The sequence below is a fragment of the Theropithecus gelada genome, chromosome 11 (genome assembly GCF_003255815.1).
Source record: "Theropithecus gelada isolate Dixy chromosome 11, Tgel_1.0, whole genome shotgun sequence".
Classification (NCBI taxonomy): Eukaryota; Metazoa; Chordata; class Mammalia; order Primates; family Cercopithecidae; genus Theropithecus; species Theropithecus gelada.
This window is the reverse complement of record NC_037679.1, coordinates 59392323-59418116: the sequence shown is the minus strand read 5'-3', so window position 1 is coordinate 59418116 and position 25794 is coordinate 59392323. Positions and strand designations below refer to the sequence as shown.

General features: G+C 46.9%; 1 pseudogene across 1 annotated transcript in view; it reads left to right on the top strand.

Annotated features, from left to right (window-relative positions):
* The window catches only part of LOC112634954, a 31208-nt pseudogene extending 7752 nt beyond the window's left edge, over positions 1 to 23456 (top strand). Inside the window, exons 4-24 of the transcript XR_003121852.1 lie at positions 1574 to 1651; positions 6705 to 6760; positions 8446 to 8484; positions 8736 to 8786; positions 8871 to 8964; positions 9060 to 9164; positions 10755 to 10828; positions 11148 to 11276; positions 12092 to 12182; positions 12289 to 12396; positions 12591 to 12678; positions 13055 to 13381; positions 13649 to 13741; positions 20715 to 20927; positions 21008 to 21083; positions 21794 to 21879; positions 22138 to 22348; positions 22439 to 22535; positions 22618 to 22728; positions 22812 to 22957; positions 23030 to 23456. The product of XR_003121852.1 is annotated as a golgin subfamily A member 2-like (transcript). The remainder of the gene's footprint in view (positions 1 to 1573; positions 1652 to 6704; positions 6761 to 8445; positions 8485 to 8735; positions 8787 to 8870; positions 8965 to 9059; positions 9165 to 10754; positions 10829 to 11147; positions 11277 to 12091; positions 12183 to 12288; positions 12397 to 12590; positions 12679 to 13054; positions 13382 to 13648; positions 13742 to 20714; positions 20928 to 21007; positions 21084 to 21793; positions 21880 to 22137; positions 22349 to 22438; positions 22536 to 22617; positions 22729 to 22811; positions 22958 to 23029) is intronic.
* Positions 23457 to 25794: the final 2338 nt, after the last annotated feature.

The following is a 25794-nucleotide window of genomic DNA, read 5'->3' as shown; positions in this document are numbered from 1 at the left end:
TTTTAGATATGGATAAATTTTTGCTTGTCTGCCTGGCAATATTTAAGTTAAGTTGGTATCTAATGTTATTTAGCTACAGTAATGTTTAGAGTGCTATAAAATTTGTAATCAAACACATTTGTTACTTTTTTAAAAGTTTATTATCTGTGAGAAAAGAGTAGTTTTCAAGTTTTGATAGAGTTAAGCAGTACAGGAGACAGAATTTTTTTTTTTTTTTTTTTTAAAGACAGAGCCTTGTTCTGTTGACCGTGCTGGATGGAGTGCAGTGATGCAATCATGGCTCACTACAGCCTCCTGGGCTCAAGCACTTTTCCCACCTCAGCCTCCTGAGTAGATGGGGGACCACAGGCACACCACCATACTTGGCTTATTTTTTAATTTTAATTTTAATTTTTTTGTGGAGACAGAGTCTCCCTTTGTTGCCCAGGATAGTCTCTAACTCCTGGGCTCAAACGAATCCCCCTGCCTTGGCCTCCCAAAGGCCTGTAAGTGCTGGGATTATAGTGGTGAGCCACCACACCTGGCTGAGAAATTGTAATTCTTTCTGATAATGTCAGGTATCCCTTTATCACCCCAATAATGTTTATGCAGTTTGGCTAGATTTATAGCAATGAGAGCTCTTTTTTTGCACACAAATCCTAGAGGTATATGAAGTCTGACTTTCAAATCAGTACAGTAACTAAAATATTTTAGAGCCACTTAAATAGATGACTACACTGGTAGGTGTGAGACTCATCAGTCCGTCAGAGCCATAGTAACTGTATATTGGAGAAATTGGAACTGCTTTATCTCTGGATGGCCCTGGGCTGCTGCTTACCTGCTAATTTTGAGTTTCAGTGCAGTTAATACATTGGGAGTTTGGAAGAAAGCTTAGCTTTCTTCATTGAAAACTTTAAAAGGCAGATGGTCTGACTCCTCCAGACCCCTCAACCCACACCAACATTACGTACAACCCTCCACCTACATACATATGTGCACAGCCTAGATAAAAAATTAGTTGTACGCTATAAGATACCGAACATAGTGAAGCTACTAGATTGTAACTTTCTGAGGGCCTGCTTGGTTCTGAGTTTTCTTCTCCTTTTTGAATAGTTTGGAGATTATGGTTTCATATTAGGGTAATTCATCTAACAATAACTGCTTTGCCAAAATCTGCTTTTATGCATTGGACAAGTGCTGCACTTACTTTATTCTATACTGTGTGCTGTATAGTTTATTCTATACTTTTATCTTTGTTTTCTTTGCATCTATAGCATGTTTGCTGGTGGTTTGTTTTCTCTTTGCTATTTTGACCAATGACACATTGGAGATTTTCTCATCTATAAGAAACTATTTTTAAAAGCTTATGTTCCATCCCCTTTTCTTTCCACCTTAATGCACTAAGCATCACTTTTTTGTTTCTTTTTGACTTTTTTTTTTCCTTTTTGTGGAGAATGGGGTCTCTTGCTTCTAGGATTCTAACATATTTGCACCTTATGGTTTCCACTCTGATAAATTTTCAAGTTTGTATCAGAAGCCATAGCCTTTATGGTGTACTTACAGGCAAATATTACAATTCCTTATTTTTCAACAGTTTCACAAAGGCTGAAAAATTTGCCTCATACTTCCCTCAAAGCCAAACAGTTGCTTCAAACTTCATCTACAAATAGAGGTAAGTACTATGTTTAAAGTTCAGCAGATGATCTAGTTCAATCTTAAGCCTTTTGACATACTGAGTGACCGGTGTCTGTAATATAATATAATATGTTTAAGTCTTTTTTAAAAAAATAACAATAGGCCGGGCGCGGTGGCTCATGCCTGTAATCCCAACACTTTGGGAGGCTGAGGTGGGTGGATCACGAGGTCAGGAGATCAGGACCATCCTCACTAACACAGTGAGACCCCGTCTCTACTAAAAGTAGAAAAAAATTAGCCAGGCATGGTGGCACGCACCTGTAATCCCATCTACTCAGGTGGCTGAGGTAGGAGAATTGCTTGAACCCTGGAGGTGGAGGTTTCATTGAGCCGAGATTGCGCCACTGCATTCCGGCCTGGGCGACAGAGTGAGACTTTGTCTCTAAATAAATAAGCAAATAAATAATTTTTAAAAAGCAATAAAATAATGAGAATTTATCATGTTATTTGGGTAAATCCAGAAGAAACATTTTCTACAGAGGTATGTATTGGGTTGTTTTGCTGAAAGGAGTAAGTGATATATAGAGAATTTATTTTTGTTACCAACTTAAAACTAAAAGTCATTGTTTCAACTTTATGCCAACTGAAATTCATAAGTGCTTTAAAATGAGCTTTATATATACATTTTAATGGACTCGGGAAAGCATTTCTGGACTGATTTCATAGAAGTAGAATTTCTGGAGGAAAATAATATAAAACAGTTTTAGGGATTTTAGTAGAAATTTTCAAATTATCCTGCAGGAAAATTGGTTCAGTTTATACTCCCACCAACAGTGACAGAGCTCCAGTTTCCTCCCTCCATTTGGCATCTTTGCTGGTCTTTAAGCAGAAAATATTGTTTTCATTACATTTCTTTGGTTTTAGTGCTTTTGAATCTTTTTTATGTGCTTACTGGCCATTTTTATTTTTGTAGTAAGTGCCTGTTTCTCCATTGCCCACTTTCTGTTAGAAATCATTTGGTTTTTTCTGAGTAATTTTATAAAATTATAAAATATTTTATCTTTTTTTAATCATTTGTCTTTTTCTGAGTAAAGATTTCTTTATTTATTTATTTATTTTTTCTTTTTTTTGAGACGGAGTCTCGCTCTGTCACCCAGGCTGGAGTGCAGTGGCCGGATCTCAGCTCACTGCAAGCTCCGCCTCCCGGGTTTACGCCATTCTCCTGCCTCAGCCTCCCGAGTAGCTGGGACTACAGGCGCCCGCCACTCGCCCGGCTAGTTTTTTTTGTATTTTTTAGTAGGGACGGGGTTTCACCATGTTCGCCAGGATGGTCTCGATCTCCTGACCTCGTGATCCGCCCGTCTCGGCCTCCCAAAGTGCTGGGATTACAGGCTTGAGCCACCGCGCCCGGCCAAAGATTTCTTTATAAGCTAAGGATACAAACCTTTTATCTGTCATTGAAGTTTCAAAAACTTTCTCCCAGTAAGTAATTTGTCATTTTGCTTTATTTTTTCTTCCTTTGTTTTTTGCTAGCCAAACTCCAAAGTCACATTTTACTTAATTTTTATCCTGCTGAATGAAAGCATTTTAACTTAGTGATTTTAGTGTAAACAGGAGCAGGACAGAATGTAATTATCTAGGTCTTGCTCTGTCACCCAAGCTGGAGTGTAGTGGCATGATCATAGCTACTGCGGCCTCAAACTCTGGGACTCAAGTGATTTTCCTGCCTCAGCCTCCCAAGTAGCTAGGACTACAGGTGTGTACCACCACGCCCTGCTGATTTTTAAAATTTTCTGTAGAGATACGAATTCGCTGTGCTGCCCAGGCTGGTCTTGAACTCCTGAGTTCAAGTAATCCTCCCACCTTGGCTTGCCAAAGTGCTAGGATTACAGGTGTGAACTACTGTTTCTGGTTGAGAGTTTACTTTTGTTTGCTAGTGGTGTTCTTGGTATCTTTTCACATTTGAGGCTTTGGTCCTAGTGCTGAAGTATTACACTTACCATCTGAGGTTTACAGGACTTGTGTTTTAATATTGAACAGATGGAACTGTTCTGCATCTTTGCAGGTATACAAAATGTGCCTACCAGGACTCCCTTTTGTATCCATTGAAAGCAAGAAGTAATAGAGTAAAATTTTGCCTGGCTAGAGGCTTTGAAAGAATGGAGTATTCTGGTTTAATTCTATTAACTTAGAATTATGAAGGTGAAAATTTTTCAAAACTTTAATTTCATATTGAACGCAATTTGAAAATATAACCAATGATTCCATTTTTTTTCTCTAATAAGTTTGGACATTCAGATCTACGTGATCTTTTATTATAGAACTCCTAGTGTGCCTGAGACTTACATTGTGAAGATCCTTTTCTGAAACTTTAGATGTAAGAGGATGTAAATGGTATTGTGTGAGATCAGGCTGGATGAGAACTGTTACCTGTAAATACACTTTTTAGACTAAATCTCTGATTGCCACTTGTTTTCTAATTTAACTTATAAAAATAAAACACACTGGGCCGGGCTCGGTGGCTCAAGCCTGTAATCCCAGCACTTTGGGAGGCCGAGACGGGCAGATCACGAGGTCAGGAGATCGAGACCATCCTGGCTAACACGGCGAAACCCCGTCTCTACTAAAAAATACAAAAAACTAGCCGGGTGAGGTGGCAGGCGCCTGTAGTCCCAGCTACTCAGGAGGCTGAGGCAGGAGAATGGCATGAACCCGGGAGGCGGAGCTTGCAGTGAGCTGAGATCCGGCCACTGCACTCCAGCCTGGGCGACAGAGCAAGACTCCATCTCAAAAAAATAAATAAATAAAATAAATAAAACACATTGGATGGAGGGTGGAAGTAGGAAGGAGATTTATTCCTTTTAATTGCATGTCATTGTTTCATATCAAGACAGAACATATAGCATCCCTGACTTTGGACTTACAGAAGGAAACACATTTTTCTACCTGCTGTATGCCAGATGTTCTTGAGCACCTGGAGGGTTTATTGAAGCACAGATTGCTGGGCCCTACTCCAGAGTTTCTGATTCATCAGGTCTAGGATGGGGTCTGATAATTAGAATTTGTAAAAAGTTCTTAGGTGCTACTGGTCCAGAGACTACATTTTTGAGAACCACTCTTGTATACTAATTATAAATTGTAGAACTCTAGAAAAAAGCTTAGTTTGGTCTGGGATAAGCAGCACACAGGTTATGGAGCAAATCATGAGAGATTCAACCATTGATCCCAGTCTAGTGTGGAATTTGGATAATAAGCAATACACAATGACATAACACAATTCTTGGTTTTCATGATTGTAAGTCGTAGCCAAGTATTTTTTAGTGAGAAATTCAGATTCGTTTGCAAGGTTTAGAGATTCCAGGTGATTCTAGAAAAATAGGATTTAGTGATTAACCCCATGAGAGTAGGAGTTATTTATGTCCTTTTTCTCTCCCCCATCACTTAGCATTTAGCCTTACTTTAGAAGGGCCCTGTATTTGCTTTAGACTGGTAAAGAGCTTTGAGTGCTTATTAAATTGAAAGCTTTGTGTTTTTATTTATTTATTTATTTATTTATTTATTTATTTATTTATTCTTGTGAGATGGAGTCTTGCTCTGTCACCCAGGCTGAAGTGCAGTGGCGTGATCTCGGTTCACTGCAACCTCTGCCTCCTGGGTTCAAGCGATTCTCCTGCCTCAGCCTCCTGTGTAGCTGGAATTACAGGTGCCCATCACCACGCCTGGCTAGTTTTTGTATTTTTAGTAGAGACGGGGTTTCACCATGTCAGCCAGTCTGATCTCAAACTCCTGACCTCAGGTGATCCACCTGTCTCAGTGTTCCAAAGTACTGGGATTACAGGCATGAGCCACCACGCCCGGCCCAAAAGCTTTGTGTTTTTAAAGATATTAGACATGTTTCTTGTTTAAAAAAAATCTTAACAGTAATGTAGGAGAATAAGAGAAACTTTTTCCAAAAAAGAGAAATCATTGTGATTATTTTTTTCATTGGAATGTTGGATAATGTAGTCTGCTTCATTAATCATCAAGTGTGCTATGGATTTTTCCATTTTTACAGGATTTGTACCTCAATTGATGGAATACTGGTAATTCTTCTATTCCATTTGAAGATGAAAAAGGCCAAAATCGTAGGCCTGGCATAGAAGTTGGATAATGAAGACAGCTCTGGAAGAACATATAGATACACACACATATAGACACACACATATATAAAATACACAGACATATTATTTTTAAAGTTTATTTTTTAAAGTTTTAAAGTTTTCAAAATGAAAACTGGCCCTGCCCCTCTCCCAGAGTGAGCGGAGAACAGTGGTTACATGAGCAGCTTTCCTTGTGAGGCCACAGGTCCCTCTGGACATGCTGCTGCCTGGCCATGGCTCCTTTCCCTTTCATCTTTCTCATAGACCAAGGGGCTTCGAGCTTTAAGGCCACACCCCTATTATGCATTCTAGTGCGACCCTGGTTACACCTCCTCTGGCTCAGTCACACAGCTGTGTGGTAGGCTACTAGTAGTGTTTAGCAGTTGTCACTGGGATCACACTGATGTGGCCCCATCCCTGCCTCTCCCTGCCCAGTGATATCGGAAGAAACCTGACAGAGAAAATTGTCCATGGCCAAGAAAAAGGTAAAATGCACCAGGTTATGGCCCCCTGACCCAGGCCGTATCCCCCTCCGATGGTAGGACTGCTGCCAGAGTCTGTGCCACTCCTGAGGCACACCAGGCTGGGCCCCACCCAATGCCTCTGGGCTCCCCCAACCAAAATCTTATAGCCAGCCCCTCCCCCTCAGCAGCCCAGCCTCTGCCCTCACCAGTTGCCCCAGGGTGACTTTTGGGTGGGTGACTCCTGGGGCTCCCTGCTCCATACTCAGTCTTTACCTTCTGCTGCCCCAAGTGTGACCTCCCTTGGGTCTTTGGGCTGACATCTCCAAGGACCTGGGTCCTGGCCCTGCACCTCCTTCCCACATCTCAAAGTGGTGACTCAGGCGTCATGCTGATAGGCACCCCCACCCCAGGGAGGAGTGGAATATAGTGACATCACAGTTCCCCTAGGAACTGTCATTACTGCCACGAAACTGGTCTTTGATCTTAGGACCCAGTCCACTAAGTGTTCTCACCCTGCTTCTGGTTCCTCTGGTCACAACACAGGTTTCCAGCTGGAAGGGGAATGGGGACTATGGGACCTAGGACTGAGAGGTTTCAGGCTGCCTTACTCCATTAGCAGAGACATTGACAATGTGAAAAGCCCACACTTTCCCCATGAGCTCAAAATGTTGACAGTGTCTCTGGGTGGCAATAGGAGAATGGGTTTGGTTTGATTTTCTCCCAGGCTTCTACTCTCCAGAGAGTTTAACATTTTTTTCTGAGTTTTCCACCTCATATTCAAATTCTCTGTGGTTCCGGGACCAGAATGCCCTTCAATCAGTGGTTTCTAGAGTAAGATCTGCTTATCTTCTGTGGAACAGATCTTGGGAAACTGAATTTGACAGCTTGAATCTTCCTCGTATCATCTCAACCTAGGGTACTTTGAGTGCCTGGGGTTGTTGCTTCTTGGGAAAGTGCTAGCCTGACTAGTTGTCAGAAGCCCTATATTTTTATCCTGACTGAGTCCCTAATTTGCTCTTTGATTCTGGACAAGCCACCTCTCCTCCTTGGGCTTGCATTTCCTGAGGAGGTAGAGTTAGAGAATATCAAAGGGCTCTGTTAGCTCTGAGAGTCCAAGGTTTAAAGGCTCACTAGAGCTGGGCATGGTGGCTCCTGCCTGTAATCCCAGCACTTTGGGAGACCGAGGTGGGTGGATCAGGAGGTCAGGAGTTCGAGACCAGCCTGACCAACATAGTGGAACCCCATCTCTACTAAAAATACAAAAATTAGCCAGGCATGGTGGCACACGCCTGTAGTCCCAGCTATTCAACTCAAGAAGCTGAGGCAGGAGAATCGCTTGAACTTGGGAGGCAGAGGTTGCAGTGAGTTGAGATGGTGCCACTGCATTCAAGGCTGGGCAACAGAGCAAGACTCCATCCCCCCGCAAAAAAAAAAAAAAAGGCCCACTAGAATGAAAACCTCAGGGCCAAGGGCTCCTGTTTGTCTTTTTCTGCGTTATATCTCTGCTATTACTCCTGTTTGTCTTTTTCTGTCTTATATCCCTGTATTAAGAACCATACCTGAGGCCTGGTGTGGTGGCTCAAGCCTGTAATCCCAGCACTTTGGGAGGCCGAGACGGGCGGATCACGAGGTCAGGAGATCGAGACCATCCTGGCTAACATGGTGAAACCCCATCTCTACTAAAAAAAAAAAAAATACAAAAAACTAGCCGGGCAAGGTGGTGGGCGCCTATAGTCCCAGCTACTCAGGAGGCTGAGGCAGGAGAGTGGCGTAAACCCGGGAGGCGGAGCTTGCAGTGAGCTGAGATCCGGCCACTGCACTCCAGCCTGGGCGACAGAGCAAGACTCCGTCTCAAAAAAAAAAAAAAATAGAACCATACCTGGCCCATATGTGCTCAGTAAATGTTTGTTGAATGAATATACCTTTCTACATCACAAGCTGGCAGAAGGGGGGGCTTTTCTCAGACTTCATCTCTAGAGGTTTATGTTACTGTCCCTTTGAGAGAATTCGGATTCAGACTTTCAGTTCTATGACTGTGGGCCAAAACCAACAAAGATCCAAATCCTCTTTCCTTGGGAGCTTGAGGAGAGTTTACCAGTTCATGTTTCCATTAAGTCTGAGAACTTTGCCTTTAAAATCTATTCCTGGCTGCTGCCTACCCCTTCCTGGTCTGGGGAATAGAGTCGAGGGGGCCATCCTTAGTCACCATCCTTTAACTGTCTCCACAGAAACAACAGAACCAAGAAATGGTGGATCAGTTGGAAGAAGTAACTGTTTGCTCACAACATGACTGCTGGATTTGGGAGGCACTCAGATGTAGAGGCTTCAGTCTCGTCTCACCCACTCCCAGCCTGGGGAAGGCTCACCCCCAGATTCCACCCCATCCCCATAAGGTCCCTGATAACTTGGTCCCATGGGTGGAACGGTCCTGGGGCATTGGTGCCATTCTGGGGGCATGTCCCTTGCTGTACCATCTCTGCTTCCCCCTAGTAAGAGCTCTGTATTCCTTTTCCTATAGGAAAAGAAAGAGTGCCACCAAAAGCAGGGAGCTCTAAGGGAGCAGTTACAGGTGAGTAGAGAGTGTGAAGTTCCCTCCTGTCCTCTGGAGAATGTTTCTTTCCTTCTCTTTCAGCTTTTGGCTTTTCTACCAAAGGTTCACATTCAGAATGTAGAAATCCTTGTATCAGAGAAAGCCGAGTTACAGACAGCCCTGGCTCACACTCAGCATGCTGCCAGGCAGAAAGAAGGTGGGAATCTGGGCACCCCATCATCCTTCAACTTGGCACTTTGACAGGCCATTGGGGGAGTCCTTTGGGCCCCATCTGAACCTCTCTCATTCCAGGAGAGTCCGAAGATCTGGCCAGCTGCCTGTAGTATTCCTGGCAGTGTGTGGGAGAGTTGGAGCAGGCTCTTTGCTGTCTCCATACAGCAGAAGAAAGCAGACAGGGTGAGTCCAACCACCTGCCCCATCCCCTGGCAGCCTGGCTTCCCAGATGGCGGAGTGAGCCTAAAGGTCCCTTCTGCAGGATGGAATGTCCTGCCCAGAAAGCAGCATGGACTATTTCTCACTGCTTGTGTGTGTGGTTGTTAGAGGTAGCCTGGGGCTGAGTCAGCTGCTGTGGGTGAGTTAGGGGTCCTATGGAGAGCGAGCACTGGATGCAGAGTTCAGAGGCCAAGTCCTCGCCCTACCCTTAACTGGCTTTGGCCTTTGCCAAGTGCTAGGTGGGGGATATGGTACTTGTACTGTGAAGGTACAGAAGAGTATCTTCAGTACGTTACCATTTGTGTAGAGAGAGGGAACGTGTGTGTGTGTGTGTGTGTGTCTACATACATACTATGATCATATACATAAAATGTGTCTACAAGGATTCATCAACTCAGGAAGGGGTTAGGGGGAAAGGGGAAGGAGAGCATTAGGACAAACACCTAATGCATGTGGGGCATAAAATCTAGATGACGGGTTGATAGGTGCAGCAAACCACCATGGCACACGTATACCTATGTAACAAACCTGCACATTCAGCACATGTGTCCCAGAACTTAAAGTAAGATAATAAATAAATAAAATAAAACACAAAAAACTCAGGAGAGAGGAACAGGGTGGCTGGGAGATATTTCCCTTCTGTACCTTCTGAGCTTTGGACTATGTGAATGGATCATCCTTTCAAAAAGTGAACAAGAGATTGATTTCCCCCTTCCTATCTGTGCCCCCACCCCCAGTGAACAAATGGGCTTAGCGAATCAGATACACCTGAGGGTTCAAATCCCAGCTCTGAGTGATCTTAGGCAAGCACTTAATCTCTAATACCCCATGTTTTTTATCGACACAATAGAGGTAATAATAGTAGTTGTCTCATATGGTGGTTGTGAGGATTAAATGGGATTGTTAGCATGGTGGCTAGTGAAGCACTCAATAAGGGTTCAAACAGTGGTAGTAATAATGGTAAAATAATAACAATATTGTTTTATCCCTCTGGGCCTCTGTTAGCCAGCTATAAATTCAATCTCTTTCCCTGTCCCTTCACCCTTACTAAGTTCTTTTAAAAACAAATGAGACTGACCAGGCGCTCAGACTCATGCTTGTAATCCCAGCACTTTGGGAGGCCTAGGCTGGCGGATCATGAGGTCAGGAGTTTGAGACCAGCCTGGCCAGCACAGTGAAACCCTGTCTCTACTAAAAATACAAAAATTAGCTGGGTGTGGTGGTCGGCACCTGTAAATTCCAGCTACTCAGGAGGCTGAGGCAGGAGAATTGCTTGAACCTGGGAAGCCGAGGTTGCAGTGAGCCGAGATAATGCCACTGCATTTCAGCCTAGGCAACAGAGCTAGGCTCCGTCTCAAAAACAAAACAAAAACAAACAAACAAACAAACAAAAAGCAAATGAGATCATGGACTTAGAAATGCCTTGAAAAAATGTCAGGTGTGATTCGGAGTGAGGAAGTGTTACTGTGGAATAGTTACTGAGCTGTTGGTACTGGTCGGCCAGCTGCTCCTCTGCCTGCTATATCCTGACTTAACCTTGGCCTGTATTTTCAGTACAACAAGGAGTTAACCAAAGAGAGAAACACCCTCAGGCTGGAGTTACACAAGAACAGGTAGCATGGGGGAAGGTGGGATGGGAGGTCTGGGGGCCCTTAGCATGGGTGATGTGCTGGGAGGTTGAGGGGGTACAGGTAAGCATGGTGAGGTGGTCATACAGGTTTGTACATGTGCACAGTTAAGCTGTAGTGCTGGTGACTCATGATGTAGCCTCGAACAACTCACGCCTTCTCTCAGGCCTGCCATCTGTAACTTTGGATTCCTGGGGTTCCTTCCAGTGCTACGGTTCTGTGGTTGTGAGGCAAGGGTGGAGGGTTGATCACCAAAGGAGTCCTTTCTGTTCTTAGTTCATTCCTTTCTCTACTGCCTCTGGCCATAACCGAATCAAAGAGGACTGAAGCAGGAGAAATCGGAATTGGAAGAGAAGCTTTGAGTCCTAGTGACTGAGAAGGCTGGCATACTGCTTAACTTAGAAGAGCTGCAAAAGAAATTACAAATGACTGAACTGCTTCAACAAGCTAAGGACTGCAGCCGCGGAGGTGGTTGGAGCCCCATCCAGCTGGGGCCATGGTCTAGGGATCATGCCAAGAGTTGGAAAATTTCGGTCCTTGTTCTAATGCTGCCATAGAATCCTCTAGAGAGTGCTAAAAAATCTACAAATTGGGGCCCTACCATAGACCTGGGGAATCAGAATCTCAGGGTTAGGGCTTAAAAAAAATTTTTTTTAACACATCATAGATGAAAACCATTATTTGATAAATTACATTTATATGGCTAGCTAATGAGTCTGTTTATTTCCATCTCAGGTTCAAGCCAACACTTCCACTATTCCATGGGTAATAATAGAGAGTAGAGGTTTTTTGTTTTTTGTTTGTTTGTTTGTTTGTTTGAGATGGGGTCTCTCTCTATCACCCAGGCTGGAGTGCAGTGGTGTGATCTTGGCTCACTGCAGCCTCTACCTCCCAGGCTCAAGCGATCCTCCTGCCTCAGCTTCTCAAGTAGCTGGGACTATAGGTGCACACCACCACACCTGGCTAATTTTTGTATTTGTAGAGACGGGGCTTTGCCATGTTGCCCAGGCTGGTTTTGAACTCCTGAGCTCAAGTGATCCGCCTCCCTCAGTCTCCCAAAGTGTTGGGATTCAGACATGAGCCACCATGCCCAGCCTGAGATCTTTTTAAAATTATTTAATTTTTTATTTCTAAAACAAAGAAACTTGACAGCAGAGTTGTATTGACTGAGTTGTACACTGAGCCTCGCCCTAGCCCTTTTAAGGGGCACTGTTGGAACGGCCCAGGCTCTCGGAATCTAAACTTCTCACTCTTCACTATCTGGTTTTCAAGGCACTGTGAAGGCCCTGATACTAAACAGCAGTTACTGCAGGCCATGGAGGAGCAGGCATAGCTGGAAGCACACCTGGGGCAGGTGAGGCTTTGCAGGGGAGGGATATGGAAGGAAGATGACCCCAGGTGGCCAGGAGCAGGTGAGGACCAGTGACAGCCCTTCGTAACTTCTGTCCCCATTCTTGAAGGTAATGGAGTCAGTTGCACAACTACAAATGGAGAGAGAGACGTATGCTGAAAATCTGAAAGGAGGGAGTGCCATGTGGCAGCAGAGGATGCAGTAGATGTCAGAGCAGGTGAGACCTGACCCTTCAGCCCCCCACCTTATATAGATCACTTGATCTTTCTAGGCATCTGTAAAATGGGAAGACTATAGCCAGAGGTGATCATGGGTCTAGGCTCTGTGGAGGCAGGGTCAGAGATGGAGATGGTAGCCCATCCAGCCACCAGCCCCTCTCTTCAGGGCCCTTTCCTGCTGTATTTTGGGCAGGTGCGCACATTGAGAGAGGAGAAGGAGCATAGCATGAGTTGGGTATAAGAACTGGAAATGAGCTTGGCTGAACTGAGTAACCAAATGGGTAAGCTGGGACTGTGGTGACCTGGGAGCAGGACTGGTATCAGAGTGCTGTGGGGGTGGCTTAGAATGCCCCAGGGAGGTGGGTGGATGGAGGGCTTTGGGGCAGAAGGAAAGAGGTCTGTGCCAGGAGTTGGCAAGTCTCGTAATCTCCATGAGCCTCAGTGTTCCCATCAGCAAAGAGGGAAGTGTGCCCATTGTCAGCCATCCACAGTTGTCTCTATCAGAAAGTGGCGGGAAGACTGGCTAATATCCGGGTGCAAGGAATCATTAGCAGGGAGGCCAAGTTTGGGGAGCCTGAGAGGAGCTGTGGACCAAGAGGAGGGTTTTTTTTTTTGAGAATCCAGAGGCCCTTACTGTCGCTTCCTTTCTTACCTGAGCCATGCCCCTGGAACTCCAAGCAGGGCCCTCCAGGGTGGAGCAGCAGCTACAAGCAGAGGCTGGCCACCTGCAGAAGGAACTGGAGAGCCTGGCAGCTCCAAGCCCAGGAGCAAGACACTGAGGGCTTCAGTCACCCGAACCAGGAGTGGGAGGAGAGGCTGCTGGAGCTGCAGCAGGTGGCCAAGCTCTTGGGGGAGCAGGCAGAGTCGCACAGACAAATCTTGGAGACCATGCAGAATGACTGCACCACCATCAGCCGCGTGCTCACCCAGAACCACGAGCTCAAGGAGCAGCTGTCTGTGCTGCAGAATGGATTCATAAAGCTGGTGCGTGACCCCATCAGGAGAGCCTGCCCTCCTCCCTAGCCCTCCCGACCTTTGTTTTCCCGCCCATAAAATGAGGCAGTGTACCCCTAATGTGAGATGGTACTTCTGAAGGTACCTGTGAACCAGAGCCCTGCTCTGATGGCTGTGGGGAAGAGGGAATGATTTTTCTAACCTGCCTCCACCCTTCCTGGTGCCATGGGAGGCAGACACCAAGTTCTAGGGTCTCCAGCTGCAGTGGATGGCTGCCGATTGCTTCTCTCTGTCCAGACTAACGAGAACATGGAGATCACCAGTGCAATGCAGTTGGAATAGCACGTAAAGAGGGAGCTGGGAAAGAAGCTGGGCAAGCTAAAGGAGACGGTAACACTGCCCCATCCAAGAAGAGCTGGAAGGCGGGCACCAGCCTCTGGGGAGGGGAGGTGTGAGGCCAGAGGCAGCTCCAGCCTGGGGGACAGGTGACCCCAGCACCCTCCAGGGCAGTCTGTGACTGTTTCTTGCTTCCTGCCCTCTGACTTTTAGTGGTGGGCTCCTCCCAGGTCTGAACATCATCATCCCGGCTAGAGTCATGGAGCCCCCCAAACATAGGGAAAGAGACGGTGGTATAAGAGGCTCCTCAGAGTCAAACTGGATTCTGGCCTTGGCTCCCCTCATCATCATTCAACTACTTTGCATCTCTAAGTCTCAGTTTCTTTACCTTAAAAGGGACGTTAGCACCTTCCTCGCAGAGGTGCTGAGGATTAAATGAGATAATACGTGGAAAGCATTAGGCATGTGGCACAGTTAGCAGATGGAGGTTGGCTCCCTCTGCTTTTCCATCAGTCTGTGGCCTAGTTTAAATGGTGGGAGGAAGGGTGTGAGATTTAAGTCTGGGTGTAGGGGATCAGTCAGTGTGGTTGGAAAAATTGTAAGATGAAGTTATAGGATATAGACACAAACCTTCTTAGAAGGCCAGAAGGTCTGCACAGCTTCAGTAAAGGATTTGGCTGAAAGCAGCCTAATCCCCTTTACCTTGAGTTGATAGCAGTAGAGCAAATAACATGGGAATGTGGGGTAGTTTATCTGAATAGCTTGTTTTCTCATGTGGTCCTAAGACCAACCTTTGATTATCCGCGGGTGCATGATTGCTCTCTACTCGGTGGTCGGCAAAGTTAATTACTCACAGGTGTGTTGACTCAACGCCTTTGTCATTAAGTCTGTGCTGAATAAATGCCCTCAGGGCCAGCTAGTCAAGGCACACAACTCTTTTTGTGTGTGGCCTGGCCCCTTAGCTGCTCTGTCACTGAATATCGGTGTCTGAGTATGTTATTCATCCGCCATGCAGCTGGGGTCTGCAGGATAGACCCTTGCAAGTGGTGCCCTGCGGGAGGCACACTGTGAAGGATCACAACGGACCCCTCAAAAACGAAGATGAAAAGAACTGTGCAAACAGTAAGTTAGTAAGTCATTGATGCCCACTCGGAATTTCCAAGTTTGGGGGGATTGTTCAGGCTAGGGTTTCATCATGGGACAACAGTTATCAGCTTAACAGAAACAGTATATAAAAGTATTGAAACAGCTGCTTAAAGCTAGTGGAGCCTTGGTTTCACAGGCTCAATTAAGGGACCTAATGCAAACTGTTGTCTCACAAAACTCATGGTTCCCAGAAAAAGGAACGCTAGACGTAGAGCTCTGGGAACAAGTGGGGAGAGATCTTAATCAACATCATGCGCAAGGGCAACAGGTCCCAGTATCATCTTTAATACTATGGGCCTTAGGGTGACCCTGGCTCTGTTATACACAGAAGAACCTAAAAAGGGGAAGGAGGAGGAACTGTCACCTGCCTTACTACCTCCTTTTCGCTCAGCCCTGATATCAGCAGACCAAAATAACAAAGAGGAAATGGAGGTTTTGCGTGAGCCCCCTCCTGCAATAAATAGGAAAAAAGACAAGAGCTACGCTACAGCTATGGGACCCTTTCTTAGGCAAGAGGCATTAAAAGGGGAGCTCTTAGCCTGCCTGGTAATGCAAGGTTGACAAGGCAATTGGGTATATAAACCTATTTCTTTTAACGTTTATAAAAAGTTAAGAAAAAGCATTAGAGGTTGAAGCCGTGTGGCCAAGCTGGTGGTAGGCAGAAGGAAATGCTTGGCAGCAAAGGAAGCTCGTACACCTGGAGCCAGCGAGTGCTTCCAGGAACTCGGCCTGCACAGAGGTAGCAGTGACAAGGAGCCAGGCCCAGCACACCAGAGCTGGCCTGCTAGGGAGAGGCAGGAGGCGTGCACGAAGGTCCACTCGGCTGGCAGCAGCTGCCCAGCGGCAGCAGATTGAGGGAGCAGCACAGACAAAAGGTGGCACAGACAAAAAGCAGTGCAAGTGCAACATGGCGCCGCCCTGGTACCCACCTGCTAGACGCCCAGCTCCGCAGGTGGCCCACGGCAAAATTTCACGTGTTCCTTGTATACAAGTGACATCCCGGATTATAATTCCCTGCTAAGATTTAAGTACAATTTAAGAATTTAAAACACCTCTTTCTAATAATGGCCACTGTTGCTTTTACACTGTTTCCCTGGAAAAGCAAGACAGAGAAAAATTTGTGTTTACAATACCAGCTATCAATAATGAAAGGCCAGCTTTCCCGATTTCATTGGAAAGTGCTTCCTCAAGGAATGCTAAACAGTACTGCCATGTGTCAGTATCATGTAAATCAAGCTTTGTTCCCCAGCAGAAAAGAATTTCCTGATTGCAAGGTTATTCATTTTATGGATGATATTCTACTAGCAGCCCCAACAGAGCCAATGCTTTTAAGTTTGTATACCTCTGTCATAAAGAATGCACAGCTGAGTGGTTTAATCATTGCACCTGAAAAAGCACAAATGTCCTCTCCTTGGAAATATCTTGGGTACATACTTACTTCCTGGTCAGTAAAACCTCAAAAGGTTAAATACTAGCAACTTACACACCTTAAATGATTATCAGAAATTACTAGGCAATTTTAATTGGCTTCAGCCCACCTTGGGCATTCCTACTTATAAGCTGCAAAACATGTTTTCTATCTTAAAGGGCAACACAGTCCTGGATTCTCTCAGATATTTAATCCCAGCAGCAAAAAAAAAAAAAAAAAAGATGGAAGAAATAGAACAGGCTATTTCTCAAAGACAAGTAAATCTCATAGATCCAAAATATTCTGTTCAATTGTTTATTTTTCCCAGTAAACACTCCCCTACAGGGTTAATAGGACAAATGGCTCCAGAGCTATGTTTTTTAGCATGGGTTTTTTTGCTCACATACCGAGACTAAAACACTATCTCCCTATATCCAGTTAATCAGTAAAGTCATATATTCAGGCTGCAGATGATGCAGTCACTTGCTAGGTTATGATCCTGATATCATCAGGATTTCTTTAAATAAAAAGCAATTCAAAGCAGTATTGCCCTTATCGATGGACTTCCAAATAGCACTCTCTGATTACACAGGTCAAATAGAGCATGTCATTCCCGCTAACTCCTTCAGTTTATCATACTCCTATGATTTTCCCTACAAAAAGAGTTCACTTCCCCATAAATGCTTTAACACTGTTTACTGATGGTTCTAGTAAACATGGAAAAGCAGCAGTCTGGTAGAGACCACATAATTCCATCACTCAATCTGGATTTACTAGCACTCAGAGAGCTGAGTTTGGGGCCTTGATATTGGCTTTGGAAACTTTTTCCACTCAGCCCCTCAATATTGTTAATGACTCTGCTTACTCTGTTTTTTTACTGCAGAACCTTGAGACAGCCCTAATTAAGTCCACTCTGGAGTCCACCCTGTGTGCTCTTTGACTTCAGCAATTGCTAGATCAGTGTACACATCCTATTTTTATTACACGCATTCAGGGCCACAGCTCACTGCCTGGCCCATTGATTTATGGCAATGATCAAGCATACCTTCAGGTTGTAACATCACTGCTTGACCAAGCCACCCAATCACATCAATTTTTCCGGCAAAACTAGAGAAACTTGTCTAAACAATTTCAATTTACCCAGAGGCTGGCTAAATAAATTATCCTGCAATGCTGAGATTGCCAGCTCACAGGCATGTCCCCTCCTTCAACAAGTGTTAACCCTAGAGGATTGGCACTTTATCAGTTATGGCAAACAGATGTTACACACATCCCTGAATTTGGAAAACTTAGATATGTACATGTCTCCATTGATACCAATTCTCATTTAATTAGTGTACATGCCCTTCCTGGAGAGTCTACTCGATATGTCATTAAACATCTTTTAACTTTTGCATTTATGGGGCAACCCATAAAAATTAAAACTAATAATGGTCTAGCTTACGCCAGCTCACAATTTCAACAATTTTGTCACACGTGGAACATCCAACATTCCACAGGCATCCCATATAATCCCCACGGACAGGCCATAATAGAACGTGCCCACTCCACCCTTAAAAATATGCTCAAAAAACAAAACAGGGGAGTATGGATAAGGACCTTGCAATGCTATTGGCACAAGCCTTATTTACCCTTAATTTTTTAAATTTAGATGATAAATTTCAATCCACTGTAGAAAAGCACTTTGCTAAAACCTCTCAAGACATAAAACTGCAGTTTTATGGAAAGATGTAAACAATAATGTATGGTGTAATCCAAGTGAATTGTTAACTTGGGGAAGAGGGTATGCTTGTGTTCACACCCCCTCAGGTCCTCTTTGGATTCCAGCACAATGCATCAAACCATACCATTACGTGGCTAGGACCCAACCTGGTACCAGAAATGAAGGAAGTGACCCTACAGGACTCGCTGCCCTGGATGATGCGGCTTCCTCGGACGACACAAGCCCTGGACATTACCTGGGGGATGCTGAAGAAGGCAACTCAGGAGGCGGAATGAATCCTGCTCTGGACACAGACACCATTCACTCCAGATAATCTGTTCCTTGCTATGCTCTCTGTTGTACGTTGCAACTCATATAGGGTATTGATCCTTCATATGCTCTTGCTTTGTCTGCAACCTCTACCTGCTACACTCTATTGGGCTCATATCTTAGATCCACCTTTCTTTCACCCTGTCACCTGGGCAGACACCTCCTTCTCAGCCTTTAATAACGTAACTGCTTGGCTAGGAGGGATAGATTTACCCCCAGTGGGGTCCATCATTAATGGCACACATTAGACTAAGGTGCCAGGTAACACTACATATCATCCCACTATCCTCCCACTGTGTGTAAGTTATAAAGGGTCTAACCCTTACTGCGTACCTGCCCAAACACACTTATGGCTACATCATGACAAAGGAAATGTCTTAACATTCCTAGCTGCAGGTAGCCTCAAACCGGGCGATGCAATCAATGCCACTTTCCCAAACATTCCTTCCTGTGCTAAAGAACAAAGCTGGGAAAGTAATGGATTCCACTTTAGCTGGGAGGTCTGTCATGGGGAACAAGCCTATACCCTCCAGTTAGGCAATTGTAACATCTTAGACTGGAGGTCCCACAGCCATTTGCAGGGAAGCCTTACTGATGTCCTCATCCATCATGGCATCAATCACAGTTTTGTAGCCACATCCCATTCCCCTATGATTTGGGCCAATGGTGGGGGTGGATATTTCCGACCCCAAGTAAAATCCATGCCACCCCAAGACACTCTGTGGTGCCTGGGACATCTTAGCACCTCCTTTGACACCTGGCATGGGACATACCATAATTCCAGTCACAACTATACTGTAACCTTTATTCATAATCACACTGATCAGTGCCTGATTTGCACTACCCATCCATATGTTTTCTTTATAGGAACCAATATTTCTGTTATACCCCGAAACTCCACGTTTGTGACCCAGGTGCAGGGACAGACTTGGTTTGCCTCATGTATTACTAATTACAATATATAATTTAAATATTACTAGAGTCATGGTATTAAGGAGACAATCTGAGGCATTCCCACCAGTCAATTTGACATGCGATTGGCAAGGTTCCTCTGCCCTTGCCACCTTAGAACGTGCCCTGTCCCAGATCAGACCCAAAAGATTCATAGGTACATGTGTAGCCTTTATAGTCTCAGTCATAGTCATCCTAGTAACTGCTAGTGTGGCTGTAGCATCTATTACTGAATCAGGAAAAACAGCTGCTTTTGTAGATAATTTGGCCAGAAATGTTTCTAATGTACTTCTCTTACAGCAAGGTATAGATCAAAAGATTCTTGCACATCTGCAGGCCCTTGAGGCTGCCCTTGGAATATGTGGGGGAGCGACAAGATGCACTGGCATTCCAACAGCAGTTAAACTGTGACTGGGAGCATAAACATATCTGTGTCACTTCTCTACCGTGGAATCAATCAATACATAGTTGGGATGAGGTGAAACAACACCTCTGGGGAACCTTTCATGACAATTTAACAGCAGACATAAGGCAACTTAAAAATACAATTTTAGAATCCCTTCATACTGTAGATCTATCTACACACCCAACAAACAGCCATATGGAAGGGTGTGCAAGATCGTCTCTCCTGGATAGACCACCGCTCCTGGGCATCACTCCTTGAGTGGAAAAGAATGTTGCTAATTATACTCATGTTTGTCTTATGTTATTTACTAATTTTAGGATGCAAAGCCGGAATAAGAGCAATGACCACCATTGCTGACAGACCAGTTGTTGCACACACATGTACTCTCCAGCTAACAAGACTGAATGCAAAAAACAGAAAAGGGGGAGCTATAGGGGATCAGTCAGTGTGGTTGGAAAAATTGTAAGATGAAGTTATAGGATATAGACACAAACCTTCTTGGAAGGCCAGAAGGTTTGCATAACTTCAGTAAAGAATTTTTCTGAAATCCTTTTTACCCCTAATCCCCTTTATCTTGAGTTGATAACAATAGAGCAGATAACATGGGAATGTGGGGGAGTTTATCTGAATACCTTGTTTACTCATGTGGTTCTAAGACCAACCTTTGATTATCCGCAGGTGCATGATTGCGCTCTACTTGGGGGCGGGTCGCAAAGTTAATTACCCACAGGTGTGTTGACTCAAAGCCTTTGTCATTAAGCCTGTGCTGAATAAATGCTGTCAGGGCCAGCTAGTCAAGGCCTGCAGTTGTCACAACTCTTTCTGTGCGTGGCCTGGCCCCTTAGCTGCTCTGTCACTGAATATCGGTGTGAGTATGTTATTCATCTGCCATGCAGCTGGGGTCTGCAGGACAGATCCCTGCAGCTGGGGAAGGAGGCATGGGACTCTGGGAAAGGGAGGCAGTCACTTAGGCCTGGAACCAAGGGGTCAGGGGCCTGGGAAAGCAACAGAGCCACACAGTGACCTTGCTACCCCATTTATGGGCCAGCCACCACCTGCCCTCACGCCTAGGGTCTTTCTGCAGATGGAGCTGAAGAGCCAGAAGGCTCGGTCTGCAGCAGCAGCAAGACCAGTACCTGAGTCACCTGCAGCAGTATGTGGCCACCTATCAGCAGCTGACCTCTGAGAAGGAGGGGCTGCACAACCAGTTCCTGCTGTAGACCCAGTTCGTGGACCAGCTGCAGCAGCAGGAAGCTCAAAGCAAAGCAGTGGTCAAGATGAGTTGCGGGAGACCCAGGTGAGGGAGTTGCTCAGGGCAGGGCCCTGAGGGGAACGACCTGGCAACCTCTGTGCCTTCTCACTCTCTTGGCCCCTTAGGAGTGCCTGGAAGCTTTCAGCCAGCAGAATCAGCAGCCTCAGGCCCAGTTGAGCCTCATGGCTCTACCTGGGGAAGGTAGTGGAGACTGCTCCCAGAAAGAGAGCCCCGGGAGGAAGGGATAACTGTTAGCAGCATAGGATTGAGGAGTTGAACAGACTTTTAGAACAGCTGGTCATTATGCCAATCAAGTGTCCACACTAAGTTTGGCACCAATATGGTGACCTCCTGGAAGCAGGGGACCACTAGGTTGCCTAAGGATGGTGAACTGGTCCAGCTCAGAAATGGAGCAGGTCAGAACTCCCGTGCCTATTGGTAGTGGGACTGCACCTGGGCAACACGGCAAGATCTTGGCTCTTTAAAAAATAATGAGGCTGGGCACGGTGGCTCATGCCTGTAATCCCAGCACTTTGGGAGGCTGAGGCGGGTGGATCACGAGGTCAGGAGTTCAATCAAGACCAACCTGGCCAAGATGGTGAAACCCCGTCTCTACTAAAAATACAAAAATTAGCCGGGTGTGGTGGCAGGTGCCTGTAATCCCAGCCACTCGGGAGACTGAGGCAGAGAACTGCTTGAACCCAGGAGGTGGAAGTTGCAGTGAACGGAGATCACGCCACTGCACTCCAGCCTGCACAACAGAATGAGACTCCATTTCAAAATAAAGAAGAGCTGCTCATTCCCCGCTAGGGAGGGACTGGCCCAGGGTTACACAGTGAGAGTGGGGGCAGAGGTGGGCCCACTCTACCCTTGTTGGGTTGTCTGAGGACCTCTCTGGCCACCCCCAATAGGAGATGGACTGGACAGTGAGGAGGAGATGGAGGTGCCTCAGCCCATGCCGAGCATCCTGGAGGACCTAGAGAGCCAGAAGGCCATGGTGAGCCTGACTCCCCCTGCCCCACCTTTGCTGTCTCCCTCCGTGGTCCCTCCCAGACCCCCTTCTGCTCTTGGGTTCCTGGCCTTCTGATTTCTCTGGACCCTCACCCCTTCCCTGGGAGCCAGTGGTCAGACACCATTTCACTTGTGACTAACAGGTGCGCCGTCTGAGGCCCCCCAAGGCAAAGACTGCTCTCCACCTCCCTGCCCTGTTTGTCCTGTGTATCCCCCTATAAGAATGCGTACCTCTTGCCTGCAGGGGGCATTTTTCAACTCAGCTGTAGCTAGTGCCCAGGAGGAGCAGGCATGGCTACGTGGGCAGCTGAAGGAGTGCACTGCCAGCGCATGGCTCATCTGCTGGCCTCGACCCAGAAGGAACCTGAGGTGGCAGCCCCAGCCCCAGGAACTGGGGGAATTCCATGTGTGGGGAGACCCACTGGGCCCTGCAGGCAGCCATGGAGAGGCTGTAGGTGAGTGAGTCTTTCCAGGCATGGGCCAAAAAGGGTTGGGGGGGGCAGGCAGGTCGCTGCCTTAATGTGACCCCATTATTTTGGCTCCAGAGCCGCTTTATGGAGCTCATGCAGGAGAAGGTGGACTTGAAAGAGATGGTGGAGGAACTGGAACATCGCTTCATCTAGCTGTCTGGAGAGACAGACATCATCGGGGAGTGGGAAGCCAGGGCACAGCAAGGAGAGCTGCACATCGGTCACAGGGGCCCCAGCGTCTGAGCCCTGTCCTCCTGTAGGAGAGTACATCGCAGTGTACCAGAGCCAGAGGGCAGTGCTGAAGGAGCAGCACCAGGAGAAGGAGTGCATCAGCAGGCTGGCCCAGGACAAGGGAAGAGATGAAGGTAGAGCGTGGAACATCTCTGCAGGGGTGGGGGTGGGGATGGGCTCAGGCACAGGCAGAGCAGCTGAGTACCCCTCCCTCCAGGTGAAGCTGCTGGAGCTTTTTGCGGCTTGTGAGCGACTGCAACGAGTAGCATGGAAGATCCCTGGCAGCTGCCCAGAACCCTGCTGATGAGCCCACTCCAGAGGTCCCAGCCCCCCAGCAGCTTGGGGCTGCTGACAAGCAGGGTAGTGAGTAGAGCCCTCAGGCAGGGTGGGCACACAGGAGGGCTCGCACAGCTCCCTGCCTCCCTCTCTCCAAAGATCTTTGCGAGGTGAGCCTTGCCAGCAGTGGGGAGCCTGTGCAAGGAGAGGCAGGGAAGGGTTCTCCCTGCGGTAACCCCACTGCGCAGCAGATCATACCTCTGCTTTATGAGATGCAGAACCTCCAGGAGCACCCAAGCTTGGGCAGCAGCCCTTGCATTCCTTTTTTGTACCAGACTGCCGAGAACGATGAGGTGAAGATCACCATCATCTAAAAGCCGGCCACTGCCAGCAAAATCTGGAGAAGTGGGGCTGGAGGCTCTGCCTCTACTGTGTCCCTACCACCCCTTCCCAGTCAACCCTTTACCCTTACAGTAGCAAGCATAAGACCCCTGTCTAATGTGGAGAGCTGGGTGGAGATGAGGTGAAGATCACCATAATCTAAAAGGCCACTAAATAAAATAAATCTTAAAAAGGTATGGGAATTTTAAAACATGTATGGGATTAAAGAAGTTATGGGATTTAAAATGTTATGGGATAAAAGTTATGAAAGTTATGAAAAGTTATGAAGCCGGACACGGTGGCTCATGCCTGTAATCCCAGCACTTTTGGAGGCTGAGGTGGGCGGATCACTTGAGGTTGGGGAGTTCGAGACCAGTCTGACCAACATGGAGACACCCTATCTCTACTAAAAATACAAAATTAGCCGGATGTGTTGGTGCATGCCTGTAATCCCAGCTACTGGGGAGGCTGAGGCAGGAGAATCGCTTGAACCAGGGAGGCGGAGGTTGCAGTGAGCCAAGATTGTGCCGTTGCACTCCAGCCTGGTCAACAAGAGTGAAACTCCATCTCAAAAAAAAAAAGGTATGAAAAAGGGCATAAAAAAGGATAAAAATGTTAAAACAAAAAAAAAAACCGGGCCACTGTCAGCAAAGCCTGGAGAAGTATGGGGCCAGAGGCTCCGTCCCCATCATGTCCCAGCCACCCATTCCCAGTCACCCCTGTACCCTTACAGTAGCAAAGTAAGACCCGTGTCTAATCAAGGGGAGGCAAACATGCAGACCCTTTCCCTCCTTGGCCAGAGCAGACTCCTTAAATTTCTGGATGATTATTGTTTTCAGAGTCAGGTTCATAGAATTGGCTTGTTTGGAGGAGGCCTGATGGCCTCCTTAACTCTCACCAAAGGAATTTTTTTCCTTAGGGGGGCTCCCATCTTCTTACAGAGGCAGCTGAGGCAGGACAATGGGGCTTAATGAAGACCAGGTGAGGGCACGGGCTCTGGGGTGGCCCCCCTTCCTCAGTGTACATACTGTAGCTGTGTAACATTTTGTATATTCCAGTGATAGGGCCACCTCCTGTATCATACATAGCAGAGTTTGGGGCTAGCATATGGGGAGGAGGTTCTAATAGTTATTTGGGGCTGGAAAACTTATTTATTGATAGCATAGGGGAAGGAGACAGATGGGGTTGTGGCACCGTGGTGATGTGATTCCTGTTTATTTTGCTTTTTATTTTGGAATGTATTTAGCCACATACTGCTTGGCCTGGTGTATTCCTGTTTCCCTCACTGGGTCATGAAATTTGTGCCACAGAACGGGGAGCCCCAAAGTGTCTGAGCATGTCCAGCTGGGGTATTGGGGACTTTCTAGGCCTGTTACCTGTATGCTGCCTGGTAACACCTGGGGAATTCCACAGGGACTGCCATAGCGCCTATGGAGGACCGTGGGGCCCTGACGGCCAACAGCCTCAGAAGCCTGATTTAGCAGTGGCAGGGAAGGCAGGTGCCAGCATCCAAGGGCACTGACTTCCATCCAGGCCAGGTGTCTTCCATTTTGTTCCCCTGGCTCCCTCGCCTGTCTGTGCCTGGATGACTGTAGTGTCTCTCCAGGTTGCCAGCTGCCCTGCAGGCGCCCTCCAATCTGAGTTCATGGCTCTGCCCCCTAGTGGCCAGAGCCGGCTTCACAGGATGAGAGCCTGCTAAGCTCCAGAGGCTTTCCAGGACATGTGTCCCTTGGAAAGGATGTGGTCTTTTCACCGCTCCCAGTAGCACCCTAGTAGTGGGTTGGCCCTTCCCTCCCCTGAGTTCCACAGAGAACACAACCAGCAGAGGACACATTCTCCGTCACCTGGCAATGGGTTTTATTCCCAGCCAAGGGACAGCAGGACTGGTAGAGACTGTCAGGCCACACAGCTGTCTGCACAGCACCCCCATGCTTGTCAGGGGGCAGGAGGGATGGTGGGGGCTGGCTGTCCACAGGCCAGGCATGACAGGGAGGCTCACTGGAGGTGGTGGACTTTGGATGGTGATTGTTGGGGGACAGTGTTCTCTTGTAGTTGGACCACAAGACTCCACAAGGACAGTACGGTGACTGATTCCCAGCGCTAGAGGCGAGGCAGTCAGCCACGTGTAGGGGTGTATACATATATATGAGTATTCAGAGAACAGGGCTGGGGCATACGACAGAGGGGGCACAAGTTTTCCCCAACAGTCATGCCTGGATGTGTCAACTCACCACTACAGATGAAGGGGGCTGGTTTTGGGGCTAGGGGAGCCACTGTCAAGTCAGAACAGTCATCCAGGCAGTCTTGGAAAGGAAGGTCTCAGAGAAGAGGAGGGATCTGTTTAGAGGTGGAAGAGGGCCCTGGGGCTCTCAGGTTGGGATGGACTTACCTGACCCCATTGGCTGGCAGTTGGAGAGAGAGAGAGTAAACGGAAGAGAGAAAAGCGAGGCGAGAGCTGGTAAGGCAAGTGCAGCGTGCTGCAGCAGTGGTAGGAGGGCCAGGGAGGGGAGGACACAAGTGCGGATGTGGCAAGATTCCTGGAA